The 19,050-nt window shown below is 44.5% G+C and overlaps 1 protein-coding gene and 1 pseudogene across 2 annotated transcripts in view; both read right to left on the bottom strand.

Annotated features, from left to right (window-relative positions):
• The window catches only part of HRH1 (histamine receptor H1), a 116,280-nt gene extending 104,474 nt beyond the window's left edge, over positions 1-11,806 (bottom strand). Inside the window, exon 1 of one of the 2 annotated variants that reach the window (XM_037801989.1) lies at positions 11,776-11,806. The gene's annotated coding sequence lies outside the window, so the exon portion shown is untranslated. Of the gene's footprint in view, positions 1-10,250; positions 10,399-11,775 lie in introns of those variants that run through there. The other variant, XM_037801992.1, reaches the window with a different exon arrangement.
• On the bottom strand, positions 191-1,448 carry LOC119508361 (annotated as a pseudogene).
• Positions 11,807-19,050: the final 7,244 nt, after the last annotated feature.

Below are 19,050 nucleotides of genomic sequence, written 5' to 3'. Positions count from 1 at the left end.
ATTCAGCAAAGTGAAATCCAACAGGCCCTCAAGGAGCTTCCAGTCTAATTTTTTTTTTTTTTATACGTAATGACTGCAGTAATCAGTTTATTACACAGATTAATCATTCTTGAACGTATGAGCTCCAGAGGAGCAACTGGGTCTTTAAATACACACAAGTATTTCCATCAAATGAATTTTTACCCTAACATCCAGATAGACCTAAGCAATTAAAAACATAAGAAAAATAAGAGCTATTAGCTATGTATTAACTGAGAAACCACATACAAACCGAAAATTATGGAAAAGAGAAAGGGGCTGAAAGGATAAAGGCTGAAAGGGTGGGGAGATGTAAAAGAGTGGGGAACAAAAGCCCATCACACTTTATGCACTAATAGCTCCAATCCATTTAAATATTGACCAGTTAAACTCAGACCTTAAAATACAGAATGTAGGTACAGTTTTAATCTGGTTGGTCGTAACTTTCACCTAAGACGTAGGTCCTTCAGAATAAAATGAATAAAGAAACAGCTTCATGTTCTTCACTTTGCTTTTCATAACTGTTTTGAGTGTAAAAGGACTCCACTTAAAACAGTCTCCTACAGGTCAGTGGAGCTGTTCTTCCCCATCCAAGCACACACTATACCCACCACCCCTCACCTTGCTGTTATCCAAATTTAAGTCAATTAAGGAAAGCTTTTAGTCTCACATCTAGGTTACGCCTGGAGAACTGGCTTGCCACACACACAATTCTCTGCTAGGAGGCAATGTTGGTACAGGAGTACAGTATTTCTAGTTTGTTGTTCCAAGTATGTATAACACGCAGCACTGCTGTATCAGGTCAACATGTGCACAGGGGAAGATGAGGCGTGGGCTCATAGAAAGCAGTCAAATGGAAATCAAAAGGACTTTCTCTTTCAGAGTTCCCCTATCTTTATTTGTAGAGGTTATCCAATAATTTGTTTAATTACATCGCATACTTCTGAGTCCATTCCCGAGCTATTCTGTTGTACTTTATCTGTTTTGTAGATCCGAGCAATCTCAGGCACTAAAGGATCATCTGGATTGGGATCACACAACAGAGAACAGATGGACAAGAGTACTTTTGAAATAGTTAGTGCTGGAGACCACTGTGACCGTTGAATACCAAGACAAATGCTGCCGTTACTGTTAATATTTGGATGGTAAATTCTTGTTGTAAATGCAACCTTAGGTGGTTTGAAGGGGTAATCTGTCGGGAAATGAATTGTCAAGAAAAATACCCCATCCTGGTAGGGACTGTCATTTGGCCCCATTATTGTAGCTTGCCAATGGAACATATCACCTCCAACAGGACCTGCTGAACACTGAGCTGGGGGGTCCCGTGCCAGGTCGTTCAATTCTGGGCACCATGGAGGCGAGTAGGCAGTGGTATGACACATTTCAAATTCTTGTGGATTCTCTTCAGAGCCATCGTGGGAGGCGGGTGGCGGCGGCCCCCCGGGCGGGGACAGGGGTGGGGGAGGGACGGGGAAGGGGCGAGGGGCGCGAGGCCGCCTTGGCGATCGCGGATCGGCCGGAGAAGACGAGGTGTTCGGGAGCGCGGATCCAGCAGCACCGGCTGAGGGCCGGGGCGCACTCGGCTCCTGGGCCTGCCGCAGCGGTCACCGCATCGCCCCGCGGCGGCCCCTTTATGCGTTGCCTTTCCAGCTGCCTCTTCCTACCAGATTCACCACCGCCCCTCAGCCACCGTGGATCCCTCCACCGGGGAGCAAGCTCAAGCCTCAGGCTCGGCCGACGACTCCGGCCTTGCTGCCTGCTGCAGGTGGACCCCAGTCTAATTTGAGAGAAAACATCTTTACACAGAAAACACTAATAACACAAAGCAGGCCAGAAATTGAAATGTGGTTATTGGCATTAACATATAGGATTAATGCAATTAAAAAAAAAAAAAAAAGTCTGGGGGATTTGTTTTGGAACGTGACAAATTATTTCAAATTTCTTGGGGGAGAAGAAATCCATATAATATATTTATTTATTTGTTGGTTTATTTCTTAAACACTTATTATTCACCAGACCCTGTTCAAAATGCTTTTCAAATATTAATCTTTGTAGAGTTAACGCATTACGGGTATAGGGTTTCTATTTGGGGTGACAGGGAAGTTCTGGTAATGGATTGTGGTGCGGGTAGCACAACATTGCGAATGTGATTAATCCCACTGAATGGTGTACTTGGGAGGGGTTGAGGAGGGGAAGTTCATGTTATATATATGTTTCTACAATTTTAAAAAGGAGAGGGAGACTATTAACTGCTAAATGCAATACTTGATCCTGGACTGGATCTAATAATGGAGGAGACAGTGGCCCAAAAGACATTATTGGGACATAGGAAAAAACTGAAATATAAACATAAACTTTATATCAATATTAAATTTCTTGAACTTAATAACTGCATTTAAGGTGGTTACATCAGTAAATATCCTTGTTCTTAGGAAATGTACATGAGGTATTATGAAAAGAGATAGTACGATAATGTATTTAAACAATCAAAGAGGATGAATAGACAAACCAGTTGCTGCTTAGATCATTGCAGCTTCTAGGACCCAGTTTCTTTTACTGATTTAAAAACAAAATAAATAAAAAATAAATAAATAGAATTTAAAAAGTTCTGCCTGAAAAAAAGAAAGATAGATAGATGGATAGATAGATAGAAAGAAAGACAGACCGACAGAAAGGTATGGCAATGTGGTAAAATGTTAATAGTTGGTGGATCACTGTATGGGTTTTATACTTTTTTGCAATTGTCCTGTAAGTGCGAAATTATTTCCAAATAAAAAAGTTAATCAAAAAATTAAGAAAAAAATCAATCTTTTAAAGCTTCATAACTCATTTAATCCTCATAACAGCCCTATAAGTTAACACTAGCACTAATGCCACTCTACAATTGAGGGAACCAAGGAAAGAAAGATAGAGTCCCTTGCCCAGGACACACAATGGAAGGCAGAGGAGCTGGAAGCTGAACCTCTGCCATCTGACTCTGGAACCTGTGCTCTTAACCATAAACTGAATTTATGAATCTAATTTAGAAAATCAAATTTATACATAAAATTACATTTTATCCTCTTTGTCTCTTTCTGCCTCCCATGAATTGGTTTGGAGAAGGAGATTGTGATGGTCTGACTTAAATGCAGAATTCACGGTTCCCCCCAAATCCATTCTGGGGAGCCCCAGAGAGGCACTGCAAAGAGCTAGAATGTCATTTTCCAGGGAGACCAGAAGTAAGACAGCCAGAATCCATCAGGGTAAACCTGCCCTACACGTGGTGAGACACCGTGGACCGAGGAAACAAAAGTTGCTTCCATTATGGGCCCAGAATCAATAGTCACGTCGTCAGCAGATGCCCCAGCCAGCAGGTGCTGGCTTGCGATGGAACCGCACGTCCCACGGGCTCAAGGTGAAGGGCAGCAGGATTGATTTATTTCCTGATGGTTAGTGATTCTCTCCAGGAACAGAGAAAAGCCAGCCTGTCAATAAATGAAGCTGTCCTAAAAGAATACACCTAGTGAAAATTGCCTGGAAATGTTTGAAGAAGAGAAAAAAAGAAGGGGGAGGCAATGCCTTTGGTAGCTGTTAAAACATCTACTATCCCAACAGCATGTAACACTTGGATGAGTTCTTTTGTACGCTTCTGAACTTCGATCTCTGGGCCACAGAAGCTGAGTTCTTGGAAGGCCCCTTGCCCTCCAGCTGCTGGTTGGCTTTGGCCAATGGGAGGGTGGAAGGAGAGGGCATTTGGCTGCTTATCCCCTACTCCCTCTGGGCCGCACCCTCTACCTCTCCTACAGCGCTCTCTCCAGGTTTCCACCATTGCTCCTTTCCCTGGCTCCTGCAGGCACAGGGGTGGACATACTCTCCTCTCCACCACTGATACCCCCAGGACACTGCCCCATCCCATGTGGGCCTTCCCACACCTAGCAAACGTCTTTGTGAATTGTCCCTCTATTAAACTCCCCTTGGTAACCCAGTTTGAGGGTGCCATCTTCTGCAGAGCCCCTGTCTGGAATCAATGGATGGTCTAACAGAGCATGGATGTTTAGCCTGTAAAGGTTTTGGTGCTAAGGAGAGAAAGGGCTTCCAGGTGGCACATGCTGACGCCCAGCCCAGCGGCATGGGGATGGTGTCCCTGGAGCTGTGCAACATGTGACCCTGCTGGTCAAGATGTGTGATAGTTTAGCATTGATGCAAGAGGCCTAAGGAAGGAAGGTGGTGAGAAAAAGAACAACTCAGTAAGTAGGCTGGGCACAACTGATTAAATAGGCGAAGAAGAAATTAATTTAGATCGTTGTCTCATGCTAAAATCTGAATAGGTTAGAGAGCGATCATTTCATGTAAAATCTGAAACCATGAAAACAATAGCAACTAGAAACCCGGTTTCCCTAATCTGAGTAATAGAGAGCATAGTAACGAATTCAGAATATTGTTGTGGGGGTTGAGGGCGAGGATCTGAGTTGGCGCAGTGTCTGGCGCTTTATTAAAAGAGGACTGCTGTCAGGGGTTGGGATGGTGGAGGGATTTTTAGGGCAGTGAAACAATTGTGTATAATACTGTCACGGTGGATGCATGACATGCATTTGTCAAAACTCATGGACATGCGTAACACAGAGTGAACCCTAAAGTAAATTATGAGCTTTAACTGATAATAATGTATCAATAACGGTTCATCCATTGTAACAAATGTACCACACTAATGCAAGATGTTAAGAATAGCGGACACTGGGGTGGTGGGAGGGGGTAGGGGGTGGTAATATGAGAACTTTCTGTACTTTCTGCTCAGTTTTTCTATAAACCTAAAACTTTTCTAAAAAATAAAGTCTATTAATTAAAAACAAAAAAAGAGGACTGAAGAAAGATTCCTGCTCAGACATACGCCCAAATCTAGCTCCTCTGGGAGGGCCAAGTATTGGGGTGAGTAGGAGTGTGGTTCTTCTGTCATAATCTGGGGATTCCGCGCAAACTAATACCACATCCGAGAGGGTAAGCCCCCCACCCACCCCGTGCCCACCAAGGAACAATACTTCATGACAACAATTTGCAGCTGCAGCAATTTCAGAAGAAGGAAATTTGAGCTGAGCTGACAGCTTTGGGGCTTTGCCCTGTGCCAGGCTCTGCTTGGAAGAACCCTCACTTAGTGTCCACGGATGGGCTCTTCTGTGGCACACAGGACAGACAGCTTCACTGTCCCTGTACACTCCCAGTTGAGGCAGTCCGAGCCACTGTTTGACACTATCATTGTTAGAAAACTCTTTGTTGCTTGCATTAAGCTGAAACCAGCTTTCCACCCCACTCTCCACTTTAACTCCCACCCACTGGGGACCTCACTGATGAATTCCACCAAACATTCAAGGAAGAACATTACTCATCTTGCGCAATCTCTTCCAGAGAACATAAAAAGTGGGAACTCTGCCCACCTTATTTTGTGAGGCCAACAAAATCTGGCTACCAGATCTTATCAAATACGGAAAAGGATAATCTCCAGCAAATCTCACTCATGGTCACAGAGACAGAAATCCTAAACAAAAATGTTAGCCAATATAATCTTGTAATACAGACACTACAGGACAACCAGTCTGGAAAAAAAAACAATATAATTCATCAAATTAAGACATTAAAAAGGGAAAATAAAATGCTTATCTGAGCAAGTGCCGAAAAAGCATCTGTTAAAACTCAACTTCCATTAATGACGAAAAAGAAAAGAAACACTTAACAAACTGGGACTAGAAAGGCAAGTTTTTAATCTGATGAAGAATATCTACCAAAAATCTAGAGTAAACATACTTATGGTCAAATGTACAGCCCTTCCATTAGAATGGCAAAAGACAAGACACACACTGTCACTTCTTCAATCCACCATTGTAGTGAGATCCCAGCCAGGGTAAGAAGGCAAGAAAGCAAGGGGGAGAAGAAGGAAGGAAATGATTGGAAAAGAAGAAACGAAACTGCTATTTGCACCTGCTATGACTGTAGACACAGAATTTCCAAAATAAACTAAAAATAAAAATTTTTCAATCAATAAAAAAGCAAGGTTCAAGCAAGATTTCTGGGCACAAAATCAATACACAGAATGCAAACATATTTCTCCAAAAAAGTAACCAACAGAGCATTAAGTTTAAATACACACACACACACACACACACACACACACACACCGTTTATAATAGCATACAACATATCAAGTGCCTAGGAATATATTTAACAAAAGATGTACAAGACATCCAAGGGAAAATGAGGAAACTGTATTCTGAGATGTTAAAGATATAGTAAATATGAAGAGGGAAACTTGGAAGACTCAACATGGCACCTTCCCTCCTTCAGAAGGCAACAGAAGACTCAGTGGTAATGGCTGGGACTTAGGAATCAGAGCAACCTTGGCTTGTGTTCTACCACCTGCTGCTTCTAAACCATGTGACTCTGGGCATCCCAATATCCCCTGTGCCAGTTTGTATATATTATGTCCCCCAGAAAAAGCCATATTCTTTAATGTAGTCTTGTAGGAGCAGAGGTATTAGTGTTGATTAGGTCGGAACCTTCTGACTGAGTGTTTCCATGGAGATGTGACCCACCCAACTGTGAGTGACACTTCTGGTTAGGGTGTGACCTCTGATTGAAAGTTTCCATGGAGGTGTGGACACACCATTCAGCGTGGGCCTTAATTAGTTCACTGGAGTCTTATAAAGGGGCTCACAAACAGAAGAACCTCAGAGCTGTAGCTTAGCTGAGACAGACATTTTGAAGATGGCAGTTGGAAGCTGACGCAGACATTTTGGAGAACGCCATTCTGAAACGCAGCTGGAAGCAAGAAGATGCCATCCACGTGCCTTCTGAGCTAACATAAGTTTTCCAGATGCCAACGGCCTTTCTCCAGTGAAGGCACCCTATTGTAGATGCCTTACCTTGGACACCTTATGGCCTTACGACTGTAACTGTAACCAAATAAACCCCCTTTATAAAAGCCAATCCATTTCTGGTATTTTGCATAACGGGCAGCATTACCAAACTGGAACATACCACTTCGAGTCTCAGTCTCTTCAGCTGTAAAACAGCTGCACAGCCATTCCTGTCTAGTTGTTTGGAACCAGTGGATATGAGAGCACTTTGTAGAGAGCTGTGCAAATACATGTATGATGGTTTGGAATTGTATGTACCCCAGGAAAACATGTTCTTAAATCTAATCCATTCCTGTGGGTGTCAACTCATTGTCAGTAAGACCTTTTGATGAGGTTACTTCAGTTAAGGTATGCCCACATCATTCAGGATGGGTCTTAATCCAATCACTGCAGTCTTTTAGAGGCAGAATGAAATTCAGACACACTAGAGAGAAAGCCATAGAAGCAAGAAATGGAAACGGAACCCAGAAGAGAAGGCAGAGACCAGGAGACATCGTCACCGTCATGTCCTTTGCCATGTGATAAAGGAACCAAAGATCACCAGCAGCCAACCCCAGAATGCCAGTCTTTGGGGAGAAAGCCTTGCCTTGATGATGCTTGATTTGAACATTTTCCCAGCCTCAAAACTGTGAGTGAATAAATTCCCATTGTTTAAGCCAACCCATTTCATGGTATCTGCTTTAAGCAGCCTAGGAAACTAAAACAACATGGCATTCTTATTAGTATTATGGATCCTTACTTGGTCTAAGGATGGGGAAAAAGTTCTCTCTCTCCGGTTATCAAAAGCCAGCTCTGTCCTTGCTTCTGTCCATCAATTTGCCATCAAGAGTACTCTCCCACTTATTCCATGCATAACATTTCCTCATTCAATCCTCCCAACAACCTCTAAGTCAGGTGCTCTATTAGTTCCATTGTAGAGATGAGAAAGTTAAGGCTTAGTTAAGCAAACTAGTCATTCAAGTATACATTCATTCATTAGGCATCCACGAGTGCCTGCTGTGTGCGAGGAATACCTTGGCAAATGAAATAAACATGGTCCTTGCTGTATTAGAGCTGATATTCTAGTGGGGGAGACAGACAAAAAAAAAGTATTACCCAAGGTTTCACAGCTAACAAGTTGGCAGAGCCAAGATTCAGACTCAGGTCTGTTTGGACACCAGAGTCCATGCTCCTAACCACAACCTGGGGGTGCTCTCTCAATCTCCTCCGCTCCACCATCTCTGCTGTGATGTAACGGTTTCTATCACACAGACTGCCGGCAGCGCCAAGTTTCAATGGGCCTCGCCTTCCGAGCTGCTGCACAAATTGCAAGCTGTCAGCTTCCAACCCAAGGCAGAGGATTTCACACATGTGATCCTCAAGCATTACCACTGGAGATTCACAGCCCAGACGACGGATGCAAAGAAGAGGCAAGGCCTCCTGCCCCCCACCCCCACCCCGCCTTTGACAGCATCAGCAGCTTTGTTCTGACAAGTGTGTGTCTGAGTCCTCTGTCACCATTACTGGTAGAAGTGAGTCACTTATAAACAAGATATGGGAGCCTTATTATAATTACATCCCAGACTCAGAAATGCTCAGCCTTGCTCTGAAAGGGAGGGCAACAGGTGACTGGGGCTTGGCTAATCCTCTGCCAGGTATGTCTTTTCAGACAAAACGTCTTGGTCAGGATCACTTAGAGTTGATGCCTGGCCTGAATGCTAAGGAGAATTACTTATGATTGCATGTAATTCTTTGCCATTTATACCATCTGCTTTTCTTCTTCTTTTCCATCCTGGCATTAATCCTGAGACATAGCCACTGACAAATATGATCAATGGCCATTCTGCAGATGAGGAAACTGCTGCCTGAGGTCACTCAGCTCTAAGGGCCAGAGCTGGGATTTGAACCGTGTTCTCCTGAGCATTTTTTACTCCATCATGGGAGGTGTCCTCCCCAACTGAAAGCAGGTGCACAAAACACAATATGAAGGGCAGCCAGGTGCTGTGTTTCCGGTGATCTCTTTGCTTTGATGGGGACAGAGCAGCTATGGGCAGAACATGTGAAATGAATGTCACATCATGTCCCCTGCCACCCCATGACCCTCAAGAGGCCCACACTTGACTCTTGGGGACCCCAGAAGTAACCAAAAAGTAGGAAACTGGGCTAAAAGACAGGAAAAGGCTTTCTTCATCCCACACAACACAAGGGTTCACCAAAGGACAAACCAGGTCTCCAGGCCCATCCTGGCCCACCCATCTGCTTGAAAACTGTCCCAAACTCTAGCCCCTTAGAACCAAGGGACAGTATGAAGTCCAAGCTGCAGCATGAAGGAGCGAGGTTAGCCACAGAAGTAACAATGTGATCACGGCTACTTAATAAAGAGTGAAAGGTTTAAATGAGTCTACACTAAGACTGTGGGGTTTAGACTATTTAAAGCCTGAGACCCCATTAAGACTCTGGGACACACATTACATCTAAAGCTAGACCTGCAGGGTTGGAATAAATACTCTCGCTTTTCAGATGAGAAAGCAAGAGTCCTGAAGACGGTGAACATCTTGCAGGTGGCTGAGTCGGGATACAAAGCCAAACCTTTTTGACTTTATTAATAACAATACTCACAAACAACATTTAAATAGCACTTTGATGTAGTGCATGACACTGGTCTAAATGCTTCATGCATGTGAAACCACTCAACCCTCTCATCACCCCAACGAGGAAGGTGCTATGAGTACCTCCATTCTATTAATGGGGCAACCAGGAACAGAGAGGTGTAGCAACTTGCCCAAGGCCACAGAGCCCTTAAGTGTCAGTGTTATGATTTGAACCCAAGCAGGTCAGCTCCAGAATTTAATCTCTTCGTGATTCCAACTCTGCCAAGGCTACACTATTTCCATCGGACACTTGTTGAATGTGAAAAGTAAAGTGCAGACACAGAACTCTGAGTGTCTAAGGGAAGGAATGTAAGATACAAGCTCCTCCTCCTTTGGACACTTAGCTGAGGATGGGAAGGAACCACTCCCCAACTCCTCTTGGCCACAGGGTCCCTTGGAGGGCAGATGCAGCCTCCACCCAGCTCTGAAATCAGGAACAGGCAGAGCCTGGCCATCTCCTGCCTTCACCATACTCTTGGTCACACTTGAAAATGGTACCCTCCCCTCCCCACCCACTTCCCTCTCCATCAGGGAGACACCTCTTGAAGAAGCCAAGAAGCCCTCAGGCTTGCCTGTGAGGTTTCAGCAAGCTCTGAATTCTATTAGTGTCTTTACATGGAGTTGTCAGGGATTTGCGTGAATGAGAACCCATTCAGCAGCAGATGCCCATCAGAGAGAAATAGAGCAGACCAGTGTCTACAGGGACTCTGTCACCTACCATTCCCTCTATTCTTCACCTTTGCTGCTGCGAGCCACAAACTTGGAGGGACCTAGGATCCCATCTGCAGCCTTGATTTTCCTTCATAAGCTGGAAACGTCAGACAAGACAGTGTTCAAATCCCAACTCTGCCACAGATCAGCTGGGCCACCTCCTGCAAGTTTCTTAACCTCTCTGGGCCTCAACAGACTATGTTCAATGGGGGTAGTAATAATGGTATCTACGTTGCAGACTGCGGTGAGAATGAAATGGGGTAATGCACAACAAATGCTATGATCATCCCACCCCCTTTCCCTTTCCATCTCTCCAGCCTGGGATGGCTCCCGCCTGCTAGCAGGATAAAAGCCAAAAGTGGGGAATTCAAGCCCCTGCCTATCAGACTCCAACTCCCCTTTCCTTCCTGTGCTCCAGTCCCAGGGACCCACCTCCCGTCATAGAATGAAACCCAAACACTTTTGCTCACACAGGTCTCCCCGCGCTGTGCCCTGGCATTGGGCTCTGCAGGGGGAGCCCCCTGCCGGAAGACAACGAACCTACCTGGAGCATCTCTGTCCTCCTAGCTCCCAGGGAGGTGGACACTTCAAAGAGCAGCTCAGGGGTGGGATCTTCTTCTTGGGGAAGGGGTTTACCCAGAAAGGGAAAGGTAGCCACCGTGCAGAACCGCTGCGCTCTAGCTCCTATTCCTGACCTCCCTGGCTCCTTCCAAAAAAACCTAAAGCAACTTCCAGAATTTGTTCTTTCTCACCCCCGCACTGTAAGCGCAGCCACTGATGCGTTTCTGCCACCAGAATCCACTCGCTGGACTCAATGTCCACCCATTTCTCCGAAAGATTCTCCGCGCGGTACGTGTGTCTGGCTGCAAGCCGGGGCAGTGCGCATGGCCGGCGAGTGGTGTTCCTGAAGCTTCCCGCACTCCGACCCCTCGTGACGCTAAACTTAGGGTTTGTCAGGCCGACTCTGGTTCCAAACCCTGGCTCTCCCCTTACTCGCTGGTGTTCTGGGCACAACTTTCCCTCCCCAACTCTCAGTTTCCTCCTCTGTAAAATGGGTAGAGCAATGCCCGGTTCATCGAGTTACCAGGAGATAATAGATGCCCAACACCTGGTACAGAAAACACACCCAACGGATGGGCAGGGACTACGGTTAATATTAAACTTAGACCGTGGGGCAGCTCTGGGAAAAACTGGAGGCTCGCCCTCTCCCCGCCGGAGGCTGGAGGCAGATGTTCGGGGCGCACACCCGGGCAGAGCTGGGTGAAGCCACAGGTGTCAGCGCGCTAAGGTGCTGGGGCCAGAACTGGGCGCAGGACGTGCTGCGGTGCGAGCCGCGCTCCTGGACCCTACCCGGGCCTCCTGCGTCCCGAAGGTCCCCAAGCGCGCAGACCCACGCCGGTCGGCTCCCGGAGTGCCGGCCGCCCCGCGGGGATAACGCGACCCAAGCGCCTCCCAGCGCGCAGCCCGAGCTTCGCCGCTGCGGTACCCGCGTCCGCCCCTGCTCGCGCCCTGCCCGAGCCGCCCCGACTCACCAGCGCTGGTTCCCGGGAAAGTTTGGTGGCGCGGCGGCCGCAGCGGCCAGGCGGATCGGTGTGCGGCGGCGGCACGGCGGGACCGACTGGAGCGCGTAGGGAGTGGATTGGGAAGGCGGGGAGCCAGAAGGAGGAGCCGCGCGGGAGGGGAGCCAGCCAGGGAGGGCCGGAGGGCCGGGACTGGAGCTCCACCGGCCTGCAGCGCCCGCGCCACCAGCTCCACGCTCCTAGGGCCGCTCCCACGCCGACAGGAGGCGGGAGGGGAAGATTGTCTCTGGCGCCGACACCTTCTCCCACCTCCCGACCCCAGGGTCGGAGCTCTTCCAGCTGGGCACGCAGCGTGAAGCTCTGTCAGGTGGGGGCGGCTCCTGGGGCTTGGAGAGGGAGTAAAAGCAGGCTCAGAACATTGGCGACAGTGTCTTCCCCACACCCCACCCCCGGCCACCACCACCACACACATTCAGTCCCTGCACTCGCACACACACCTGAGACAGACCGGCAGAAAAAGATACGTCAAGATAAAGAGCAAGGATAGAAATAGAGATGAGTCAATGTTTGGCAAAGTCAACCAGAGACCGACTGATAGACGCAGACAAGCAGATACCACTCTCCCCGCATCCCCGCTAAGACAGGCCAAAATAGAAAAAGACAGAAAAAGTCAGAGATAGATAAAATTGACAGATAGGGACCTCACCCCTGGGCAACCTAGAGGGACCTCCAAGTCTGGAATCCCACCCACACCCCTGGTTAGTTTCTCCATAGACCCTTCTGATTAGCTAAGATTCAAAATAAGTGTTTTACATCAATAGAATAAAAAACAAAACAAAACAAAACAAAAACCCGATCATCTAGATGCAGAGAAAGCATGTGACAAAATCCCATAATATTTCGTGATAAAAACAATGAAGGAATTAGGAATAGAGGCGGACTTCCTAAACTTGATTACAAGCGTCTTTGAAAAACTTCACAGCTAACACCATACTTAACGATGAAAGAAGGTGGATGCTTTCCCCCTGAGATCAAGGACAATTCAAGGATGTCCTCTTTGACCACTCCTATCAGGATGGCCAAAACAATTCTGAAAAGAACAAAATAAGAGGACTCACACATCTTAATATCAAAACAGTACAAAGCAATGGTAGTCAAGAGGTACTTGACAAATGGAATTGATTTGATGGTCTAGAAATAAACCCATATATCTACCCATTTTCAACAAGGGTGTCAAAACCATTAAAGGGTAGGAGATGGTGGATGCGTCTTTTCAACAAATATGTTCGGACAACTGGATAGTCACTGCAAAAGGATGAAGTTGGACCCTTACCTCACACTGTATATAAAAATAAACTCAAGAAGGATCAAAGATCTAAATTTAAGAGCTGAAATTATAAAACTCTTAGAAGAAAACATAGGGGTAAATCTTCAAGACCTTTGATTTGGCAAAGGATTCTTAGGCATGACACCAAAATCCAAGCAACAAAAGAAAAAGCAGATAAAATTGGACTTTGCCAAAATTAAAAACTTTTGTGCTTCACAGGAAACCATCAAGAAAGTGAAAAGATGGTCCAGAATATGGGAGAAAATATTTGCAAATCATCTATCTAATGAGACACTTGTATCCAGAATATATAAAAAATGCTTACAAATCAATAATAAAAAGACAACCCAACTTGGAAAAGGATCTAAATAAACATTTCTCCAAGGAAGATATACAAATGGCCAATAAGCACATGAGAAAATGCTCAATATCATTAGTCTTTAAGGAGATGCAAATCAAAACCATGAGATGTCACTTCATACCCACTAGCATCCAAAAACCAGATAATAGCAAGTATAGGTGAGGATGTGGAGAAACTGGAATCCTCATACATTTCTGGAGGGAATGTAAAATGGTGCAGCTGCTGTGGAAAATGGTCTGGGCAGTTCTTCAAATGATTAAACAGAGAATTACCATATGACCCAGAAATTCTCCTCCTTGGTTTATACCCAAGAGAAATGAAAACCTATGTCCACACAAAAATTTGTACATAAATGTATAGCACCATTAGTCATAATAGCCAAAAAATGGAAACAACTCAAGTCATCAATGGACAAATGGATAAACAAAATGTGGTATATCCATACCATGGAATATTATCCAGCCATAAAAAGAAATGAAATTCTGGTGCATGCTACAACATGGATGAACCTTGCAAACATTATGCTAAGGAAAAGAAGCCAGTCACAAAAGACCACATATTATGATTCCATTCATGTGAAGTCCAGAATGGGGAAATCTACAGAGACAGAAAGTAGATTAGTAGTTGCTTAGGACTGGCAGGGAGGGGAGGGTGGCAGGGATGGGGGCCTGGGGTGACGATAACTAAAGGGTACAGGGTTTCTTTGGAGGCAATAAAAATGTCTAAAATCAACTGTGTTGATGGTTTCACATATCTGTGAATATGCTTAAAAAAAAACTGAATTGTATGGTCTGTGAACTATATCTCAATAAAGCCATTAAAAATACAACATGTTTCAATTAGGATTCTGTGGCAGATTGAGCAGAAAAGTGGAGCATGGGGAGTCAGTGGTGTAGAGGAATGGGACTGTGGATCTTTTGTGGGTATCCAGGAACTGCTTGGAAGTTTCATGAGGTCATTTATGCAAAGAGCTTGGCAAGTGCTCCTTAAAGTGTAGCTCATGGGCCACTCAGCTGTCTGCAAGAAGGAGATTAAAGGGCTGCTGGTGATCCCAGAGATAGAAGACTCTGGAGTCAGGACAGCAGACAGACCATGCCACTACCCTGGGTCTCAGCTCTGACCTTCATGAATCAGAGAGATGAGAGATGCCCTATTTGTGCCTTTGAACAGACCCCTGTACAGGAGCATAACCCCACAACCAGGACTCACCTCGAATACACAGTAAGCCCCCTCCCTCCACCCTCCCGTTCCCCGTGATTCCCCAGGACCTCCATATTTTACACTTTAACAGATGAATGTGCCCTTTGGAACTGAATTAGCACCTGGGATAGCAACTTTGAGAACCTCCAGGGAAAGACTTTTCTGCTAGCTACAGCTGTGGGGCTTTCAGGAGCAAGCAAGGAAAAACGACTCTCTCTCTCCTTTCTGCAACTCAGCAGAGGCCTGCTTATTTGGAATTCCTCTCCAAGGTTTCACTTCCTGGGCTGCTTTTAGGCCCTTTAAGCCCATAGTAATCAGCAGTTTTAGAAAAATCAGCATTTTAGACATGATTCGAAGCCCCTGGTTACAACAGTAAGCGTTGTTTTGTTGTGGTTTTTGGAACCAATGCATCATCATGAGCTAACCCTGGCTATGTCCACGGCTGATTTACCAACAATATACAGGCAGCAGCAAAAAAATAATAGCTGACCCTGATGTCATCCCTACTGTGTGCCAGCCTGTGTGTTCTAAGACTTTATGTAATTTAATTCAGCTACTCCTCACAACAATTCCATGAGGTAGGTACTATTCTTGTCCCATTTTGCAGATGAGAAAACGGAAGCACAAAGAGGTGATGAGACCTCTTCAGAGTATAAAGCCAGTAAGTCATCCCAAGGTCAAACAGTTAGAACCAGGTCTGAAATCTGGGTCTGTCTGGCTCTCCAGCCCAGCTGACTACTTCCACAACCTCTGGAAGAAAGCTAGAAAAGGGGAGCCACTTGAGCCCCTGAGTAGTGATTAGAGCTAAGGAGGAAAAAAAGTAGATTGAAAAATCCTTTGCTCTGTCACTTGCTAGCTCTGTGCTCACTTTGCTTCTCTGAGCCTCAGTTTCCTTATCTGTAAAATGAGAATAATAAAGCTGATGTAAAGTTCATGGTTTTTAGTGATGGTTGTCTTGGTGGCAGGTAGCATAAGCCTAATTATAACCAGCTTTAGCCAGAAAGGGTTTTTGAACTGAAAAGTCTAGGAGGTAGTTTTAAGTTCCAAGTCCATTCCAGGGTCTCAAAGGAAGTTGTCATAAATCTGTCTTTCCCTGTCTCTTGACTCTGTTTACTTTTGTCTTTAGGTCGTTATCAGGCAAGATCTTTTAACATATGGCAGAAATGGCCAGTTAAGCAATCTCCAGACAAAGAAACCACCTCCTCTCCAAGAGCTCTAGGGAAGATTCCCAGAGTTGACTCCAATTGGCATGGCTTGAGTCATATGCCCAGCCTTAAAGCCATTACCATGGCTCTGATTGGTCACATGCCTACATGGAGCCCGGGGGTGGGATCAGCCCCTCCTATGCCACAGGGTTAGGAATGGGTGAGGGGTGGGTCTTTAAATTCAGGGTCTATTAGCAGAATCATAGTGCGCTGGTGCTGGGCAGCCAAGAACACAGATGTCCCCTCCCTCGTGGAGCCGGTGTGATGATTAAGTAAGCTGATGTCTGCAAAGTGCTCAGTGCAGTTCTTGCCTCTGGGAACTGACTGTCATGCAACTGAACCCCTTCCCTTCTATCCCTTTCTTTGAGAACAGGAACCAAGGCTCACCAAACCCAGATGGGGGAAACCGAGGAAGCCCACCAAGGGGAAGGTCTTGTTCAAAGTGACCTGGCCAATCAGTCACAGAACCCAGGCCCCCTGACTCTCTGAAACAAAGCCCATTTAAAATCTTAGCTGATAACTCTTAAGTCCCCCACGTAACCACAGGGGAGCCTGGAAAATTGCAAGCCCTTAAGACCCAGAGGAAAAGAATGCCTCTTATCCTGGGCTCCCAGGAGGTGTAACAAGCTATACCCCACCCATCACATTTTGAAATCAGCCATCTCCATTGGGGATGGCGTACTCTGGGTTCTGGGAGATCCAAATGCTCATTTCTCATTTAGCTGCTCAAAGTAGGCAAGATGGCCCTTCCCTTGTTTTCTTTCCTGCTCAGTTTGTGAGAGCAGAAATGCTTCCTTTGGGACCAAAGTGAGTAGTGGCCAGTGTGTTAGAGTCCTCCCAATTGACTCTTAAAACTTGACCTTGACTCAGTTCCAAAGTTTCTGGGCTGGGGCAGTGAGCCTGACTTCTCATATTTAGCTGGTCTGGCATGTGCTGTGAAGCTGATCTATTTAAAGGAAGGTGAGCAAGAAGGAAAGATATGAAGCTGCAATGACAAGATCATCCCTTCTCCTTTAAGTAAAGTGCACTGGTTTGGAAGTTCACATTCCTGATGGAAGTGCAAATTGACAAATTTCCTGGAGGGCCATTTGGAACCAGATGCTAAGAACCTTAAAAATGTTCAGTTCTCTTCTTGCACACTCTGATTTTTCCTGATAAAATAGCCATGGATACCACCAAGATTGCACAAAGATGTTCATTGCAGGATTGTGTAAAATAATTCAAATGTCCAACTATAGGAGATTGGTTAAACAACTGATGGAACATCAATAGAATGAACTAATTTTTTTAAACAGTTGTTTTTAAACTGTTAAGATTTTAGAGAATAGAACTGTTTGTTATAGAGAATAGAAAATTATGTGAAAACTGATCATGATATGATGTTAGATTAAAAGAGCATGTTATAAAAGACTGGGGAGATACGAACTCATTTTGTGAAAAATTATACATATTTATATGTAAAAAAGCTTAAAGTAGATATATCAGGAATAGGTGGGAAGGAGAGGAAAATATGCATGTGTTTTTGTTTTTCACTTGTTCTAACTTATCTGTATCTTCTAACATTTCTTTAGTAAATTTGTATTACTTTGGTAATTGGAAAAAAAATCCAATAATTTTTATTAAAATTTGTATTTGGATTTTTTCCTGGAAAATGAATTCCATTTATTAAAACTGCACTAGAGTGAGATTAAATTGATCTTTCTCTCTCTCTTTCTAATGGTAGGAGCTGTGGAGACGAATGGGGAGTTTAAAGCTAGAAGTAGCAGTAGCAGTAGCTGGAGAGCCGCAAAGTGAAAGAAGGTTGTACAGGGAGGATGGAGGCCTATGACCATTTGCTGTGTGACTCTGGTCAAGTCACTCAGCTTCCCTGGGCCTCAGCTGCCACATCCATACAATGAAGTGTTTGGTTACATTTTTTCTGGCAGTTCTTTCCCAGGCCAAAATTCTATGTATAGATAATGTCTGTGAACTTTATTGAATGTTCATATATGTTGCAGGACAATATGTAATGAATGACCCAGAAATGTGTTCAGCATAAATTATTTTCTTTGTAGCCCCTGAGACTGCTGAAAGCTTTACTCAGCTACTCTGCTTCTTTTATTATTATTAAGTAGAGAAGTTGTGGGTTTACAGAAAAATTATGCATAAAATACAGGATTCCCATATACTACCCTATTATTAAACCTTGCATTCGTGTGGTATATTTCTTAAATTTAAGAAAGCATAAATTTAAGAATTTATGTACTCTTAACTACAGCCCTTGGTTTACCTTAGGGTTTGTATTGTATAGTCCCATGGATTATTTTTTTATTCTAGTAACGTATGTACAACCTAAAATTTCCCTCTTTTAACCACATTCAAGTATACAATTCAATGCTATTAATTACATTCACAATGTTGTGCTACCATCACGACCATCCATTACCAAAACTTCTCCATCACCCCAAACAGAAACTCTGAACAATTAAAGCATTAACTCTCTATTCTCTATCCCCACCCATTTCCTGGTAACCTATTTTCTAGATTCTGACTGTGTTTGCTGATTCTAATTATTTCATATCAGTGATATCACACAATATTTGTTGTTTTGTGTCTGGCTTATTTCACCAAACTGAATGTCTTCAAGGTTCATCCATTCTGTGGCATATATCAGAATGTCAGTGCTCATTACAGCTAAATAATACTCCATTGGATGGATATACCATATGTTCTTTATCCATTCATCAGTTGATGGACACTTTGGTTACTTCCATCTTTTGGCAGTTGTATACACTAGGAGCATCAGTGTACAAATATCTGTTTGAGTCCCTGCTCTCAAATTGTTGGGTATATACCTAGAAGTGTGTCACATGATAATTCCATCCTTAACTTTTAAGGAACTGCCAAGGTGTCTTCCACAGAAGCTGCACCATTTTACATTCCCACCAGCAATGAATGAGTGTTCCTATTTCTCCACATCCTCTCAACACTTGCAATTTTGTTTTTTAATAGTAGCCATTCCAGTGGGTGTGAAATGGTATCTCATTGTGCATTACCCTGATGATGATGAGCATCTTTTCATGTGTTTTTTGGCCATCTATATATCTTCTTTAAGAGAAATATCTATTCAAGTCTTTTGCCCATTTTTAAATCGGTTTGTTTGTCTTTTTGTTGTTGATTTGTAGGATTTCTTTATATATTCTGGATAATAAACC

Source organism: Choloepus didactylus, chromosome 1, assembly GCF_015220235.1.
Source record: "Choloepus didactylus isolate mChoDid1 chromosome 1, mChoDid1.pri, whole genome shotgun sequence".
In the NCBI taxonomy this organism is placed as follows: Eukaryota; Metazoa; Chordata; class Mammalia; order Pilosa; family Megalonychidae; genus Choloepus; species Choloepus didactylus.
Note: the sequence above shows the minus strand (reverse complement) of the source record. Positions and strands in the feature narration are given on the sequence as shown.